Source organism: Dermacentor albipictus, chromosome 1 (genome assembly GCF_038994185.2).
Source record: "Dermacentor albipictus isolate Rhodes 1998 colony chromosome 1, USDA_Dalb.pri_finalv2, whole genome shotgun sequence".
Lineage (NCBI taxonomy): Eukaryota > Metazoa > Arthropoda > Arachnida > Ixodida > Ixodidae > Dermacentor > Dermacentor albipictus.
Genome location: NC_091821.1, coordinates 23517753 through 23523752, shown reverse-complemented (window position 1 = coordinate 23523752; position 6000 = coordinate 23517753). Strand labels below are relative to the sequence as shown.

At 42.2% G+C, this 6000-nt stretch overlaps 1 protein-coding gene across 3 annotated transcripts in view; it reads left to right on the top strand.

Annotated features, from left to right (window-relative positions):
- The first annotated feature begins 2112 nt into the window (after positions 1 to 2112).
- The window catches only part of LOC135920467 (inaD-like protein), an 81426-nt gene continuing 77538 nt past the window's right edge, over positions 2113 to 6000 (top strand). For 2 of the 3 annotated variants that reach the window (XM_065454718.2, XM_065454715.2), the window contains exon 1: positions 2113 to 2249. The gene's annotated coding sequence lies outside the window, so the exon portion shown is untranslated. The remainder of the gene's footprint in view (positions 2250 to 6000) is intronic. The other variant, XM_065454716.2, reaches the window with a different exon arrangement.

Below are 6000 nucleotides of genomic sequence, written 5' to 3'. Positions count from 1 at the left end.
AACACTGATGGCGCTGCCTTGTAGACGACCGATCCTGCGCACTACACACACAATTAAAGTCACCTAAGGCAACCAATACACAGTCAGGGCGTAAGTGCTGGGTCAATGAGAGAAAGTAGTCCTCCCTTTCACGTGCTCTACTTGGCGCGCACACGCAAAGAAACCTCCAAACGTGACTTTCAATATTGACATCACACGATACAAGGCACCCTCCCTTATCAGTGCACAGTCCCAACACGTTGCACTGCCGCGTTTTTCTTCACAAATAACATAACTCCTTCAGAGACACCAATCGCGTGACTGACACATAATTCATACTCGGAAAGAAATTGAGCTACGGCAGCCGCTGTGTCGTCATCGGACTCAATTTTTGTTTCCTGAATTGCAATAATATCTAACGCTCAGCTGCGCAACAAATGCAACAACTGGCCCTGCCGCCGCTTACTATGTAAGCCACGACGTTCAGTGTTCCAAACGTTAAGGGAAGGGCGCCCGCAATTTTTTCACTACTGAGGCACAGCGCCTACACGTAGCGCTGCTACCTTTGTTTTGCTTTTCCCACCCCTTTGAGGAGTCGCAGCTGCAGGAACTACTTGAACTGCAGCGGCACCTGCACTCACAGGGGGCTCCATGAAGGGTTACAACGAATGCGCCAAATAAAACAAGGGACGAAGGAAGGAGACACCAGACAACCATGTAAATAAAAAAAGCGTGGTGATATGATTACATCAGTGAAGGCTCAGTTTCCCTTTCGGCAAAGGAACTGTCGTATCTTGGGAGCCGCACTTAGAAGTCGTTCTGTATTGTGGTTTCCTTGTGCGATGCAGATGACGGCCCTGCTTCTTGTTGTTTTTATTCTTGACAGCAGGTATTTATTCCTGTGTCAAGAAATAAAACGCTCAGTTCTTGCGCCTACGTGGTTTTCCCGTGTCTCCTTCCTTCGTCCGTTGTTTTATTTGGCGCCTTCGTTGTAATCATGCATAACCAACTCGCCCACCAGCACGTGCTCCATGAAGGGGTTTCTTCACCTTCGCCACGACGACCCTGGGCTTTTTCCGAGAGTTCTCCAAATCGTCCACCGGTGCTGGACGCTTCTTGGACGTCTCAGCCATTTCGGTATCCTCGGCAGGATGAAGCTGGTCCCGAAAAGGTGGTGATTCGGCCCACGTGGCACAAAGGTCCTTTTCACAGTTGGTCACAGTATGTTCTTCAATAGCGTCTGCTGTAGCTTTGTCCGCAGCTGGCGATACTTGCACTTCCTCAGCCAGGTAGTCTGCAGCAGGCGCTTCGCCAGAAGCATCTACTGCATCACTTACATCTAGGAGGTGGTTAACGATGGTGTCATCGTCCACTCGTCGACTACCACGAAGCTTGTCAGCATACGTGCCAACGCATGCCTCTGTGTGATGACCGTAACGGTGGCACTTCGCGCATCGTGGTGTTTTACACTGTCGTCTTATGTGCCCTACCCTGTTGCATCGAAGACACAACGGAGGTCGTCCAGGAATCAAAGTTAGGCATTGACGTCCGAAGTTTGTCATAAGGTGAGGAAGGGAACTGGTAGAGACGCCTTCTTTGAGCGTAATCTCTACATCGTGATTCGTCATCTGCCAACTCTTCATGCCTTCACAACGCCACATTTCTCTGCTTATGGACTGCACCGTGCCATACGGTTCCAATGCCTCAACAATACGTTTCTAATCCAGGTGAGGAGGAAGCCTAAGAAGCTTCATTTTTATGTCCCGGCTTTCTGGATCGACGACAAGACACTTCAGACCGAAATCAGCGCAGATCATAGCACGTGCCTACGTGTTCGGCTAGCCGAGCCAAACTGCGACCAGGAGGTGCTACTGTCGGCTGTTCCGGCAGCACTGCAGCATCACGGGTGTTGGAGGCATCCATAAGAGTGGACGTCAACTACGGCTTGTTTCACTTGGCAGTGGCGACGACGCCACTTCGATATCACCTAATCCTTGTTGCCCTTTTGCTGCAGATCGCTGCTTCTGCGCGGCTGTACTTTGCACCCAAATCAACGCAGATCATCGCACGTGCTTACGTATTCGACTAGCCGAGCAAGACTGCGACCAGGAGGTGCTACTGTCGGCTGTTCCGGCAGCACTGCAGCATCACGGGATATTGGAGGCATCCATAAGAGGGGACGTCAACTACGGCTTGTTTCACTTGGCAGTGGCGACGACGACACTACGATATCACCTAATCACCTAATCCTTGTTGCCCTTTTGCTGCAGGTTAGTGTTTGAACAAAATTGTATGTTTTCTTTTTATTATTTTTTCTTGCTTTGTCGTCATCGCTTCCAAGTTGTGAAGTTATAATTTTTCGTAACAGAAGTACAAAATGTGTCGTTGTTTGAACCATGACAAAAGAAGTTTTAAAGCTTAAGGAAGAACTACGCGCGGAATACAAGCAAGAGCTTGTAAAGTATAAAGACATGCTAGAACGCGACCTTCGTACTGAAATACGATAGCTGCGAACTGAGCAGCGGAATGTGGCTAGCAGCATTGAATTTGCTCATCAAACATTTGAGGAACTGAAGCAAAAGTTAAGCGCTGCAGTCTTGGCAAATGCCGAACAAGAAAAACAAAATGAGTTACTTCGAACGAAGTGTACAGCCTTGTAGACTAGAAGTGCTGATTTGGAAAGGAGACTTGTACTTGCTGAGCAGTACTCGCGAAATGTCAACCTAGAAATTCAGGGTATTGCTAGACAAGAAAATGAAAGTGTACCATATATCCTATCAATGATTGGAAGTGCCATTGATGAGTCAATTAAAGAAACAGGCATAGAATGATGTCATCGGGTGCCTTCGCGAAACCCTGACCGATCAAACCTCATTGTACAATTAAAATAAAGAGCGAAGCGCGACGCAAGTGAGGAAAGCAAAGAAGACTCGACTAACAAAGACGTAGGAATGGATCTTTCGGTACCAATTTACATCAATGAGCACATTTGCCCGACACTGAAAAGATTGCTTGGCATGGCAATAAAAAAGAAACATGAGCACAAATGGAAGTCTGTCTGGACAGCGAATGGTAAAATTTTCGCAAGGCAGAGTGAACTTTCCACTGTCATTCAAATTTACCATGAAATTTCTCTTTCAAAGATAAATTAAAGTGCGTGAAGGCTCACTGGCAGTCCAACAAATTATTAGACTGCAATACCACGAGTTCGTATTACCTAAGTTTGTCAGACTTCGAAAGAAATCGTTTGCAACGGTGTTGCACCTAAATGCTCGTTCTGCAGAAGATAAGCGTGACGTTATAGACTACTTGCTAAACGATTTTCAATTCAAGTTTCAAGTCATCATGATGGCTGAGACTTGGCATGACGGTGCAAGTTGCCGGCTAAATTTTGCTGGATATGATACGTTTTTCGCCATTCAAATAGGCGTGGTGGTGGCGTTAAGCAATGCAAGTGTAACTTAGTATCAGATTTTTGTATCACATGTAATGATTATGAAGTTTTGACGCTCAGACATAATTCAGACATAATATTTGTTGTGTATCGGCCCCCAGATGACAATATCTTGAGATTTCTAAACTTTTTTGACCAATTCTTGTATAATGTATCGTCTAATAATTTTACACTTGCGTCTGGTGGAGATTTTAATATCAATATCATGAATAACAATGTCATCACCACCGATTTTAGAAACATGCTGAACTGTGCTGGATTTATGAATTATTTCCACAGCTACAAGTGTCACATCTTTTGTCTTGTGCCTTGATCTACTGATAACAAACATCGAAGCCAGTGTATTTCAATGTGGAACAATAGCATCAAATGTAAGTGATCATTGTCCAGTATTTATGTGTTATTCCCACAAGATAAAAGCTAAGGATACTTCTCGAGAACCGTACATGATTCAATCTATATCAAACGAAGGTATAGTATCTTTTAAGGACATTAGCAAATATGACTAGTCTTTTTAACATAACTAATGCGAATGAAGTGTATAAGCATTTATTGCTATAATTGTACACCAGATATTTTCCGTTCAAGCAAGTGAAATTATCAAAAAGAATACGGAAACTATGGGTCACACCATCTCTCGCTATTATGATACGGTTCAAGAATAAACTTCATAACATATTCCTGAACGAGTTCAAGAGTACCGACTGATCTGACAGAGTTTTAAAAAATTCGGAACAAGTTTAATCGGAAACTCAAGCAAGCTAAGACAGCTTATTACGCGAAAATGTTTGCTGAAAGTGCAAGTCAGTCACCTGACGTGGTATGGCGATTAATTAATGATGTTCTTGGTCGTGGAAAGCGGGACGTCACACCGGCAAAAATCTCCGTTGACACTCTTGAACTTTCTGGCAAAGAGCTTACAGATCACCTGAACAATGATTTTGTGAATAGTGGCATATCAGGAAGCACATATTCATTGGCAGACTCAGTCATAAATACAACAGAAAATAAATACCCTGATAGCATTTTTCTCGCACCAACAGATGCACAGTAAAGTTACACGACATTTATTAACCTAAAGGAACAGTTAGGCGCTAGAGATTAACAAGATTAAAATATGACTAATAAAATATGTCTTAGAATTTATCACTCCAGCCTTGAGTCACATATTTAATTTGATACTTGAGTCGGGAATGTTTCCAGAAGATATGAAAAAAAAAATAGGCTAACCGCGTTGCTCAAGGGTGGAGACAGTAACCAGGTGCCTAATTATACACCTATACCTATTATTCCTGTAATTTCAAAAGGATTGAAAAAAATTATTTATTCCCGCATATCTAATCTTTTTTTACTCCAGCAGCATAATAACCGATTGTCAGTTTGGTTTTCTGAAAGGAAGGTCAACGGAGACACCGTTGTTAACACTTAAAGAAATTATTCTGCAGAATATTGAAGAAAACTTTTTCACGTTAGGTGGTTTTTGTTGTTTTTCTGATTGCATTAATCATAACATTTCACTACTTAAATTACATTTGTACGAGATTCGCGGTACGGCGCTTGCCCTGGTAAGATCATACTTACAGAACAGCAATGCGTTCGATTCGGCAATCAAAAGTCATCGTACCTACCTACCTGTGCTAAGTGGTGTTCCCCTGGGAAGTGTACTGGGTCCACTGTTGTTTATTGCAACGACATTGTCAATATTGACCCCAGTGTTAGCTTTGTTATATATGCAGATGATACAAGCGTGCTTTTCTCAGGGACTGATGTAAATGAATAAATGTTTTGGTGCAGTACATTATTAGACAAGCTCTTCATCTGGTCTACCGAAAACATGATAAAAATTAATCCATTGAAGACAAAAGCGGTTGTATTACCGAGCAAAAAATAAAAAAAAATCAAATCAACACGCTCTTTAGTTTATGCCGGTGAAGATATTCCTTTCGTCGATGTGCATAAAATTTTAGGTGACACATTTTCTTCAAACCTCAGCTGGAACCAATACATCGTTAATATTTGTAAAAGAGCCTCTAGTATATAGTTAGTGTAATAGCTTGTTGTCGATTTATCTTACCCACGAAGGTGAAACTACAAATATACCACGCCCTTTTTTTGTCTCACATAAATTGCTGCAGTTTGGTGTGGGCTACCACGACAAAAGCTAACATATTAGAACTTCAAACGTGACAGAAGAAATTCATAAGGCATGTAACTAATCTAGATTACCTCTCGTCAACGCAACTTGCGTGTCGGGATTATAATATTATTAAAGTAGAAAACATGTATGTTTTGCGCATTCTGCGATCCTGTTACTTGTATTCCGATTCTTTTAAACAATTTATTAAAAATACTGCACGTCTAACTACCAGAGACGTTACCTTACGAACAAGAAGCACTGATATCTGGCTTGTTCAATGATTTCGCAATAATTACAAATTCTAAATGCTGCAATACAATTTGCCAGTGATTCTCAATAAATACAGCCATGTAAGCAACTGCTCGCTAAAAGAACCGCGGTTCTTTTTTGTAAATATGAAATAATTCTGCTCTCATGAGACATTAAAAAA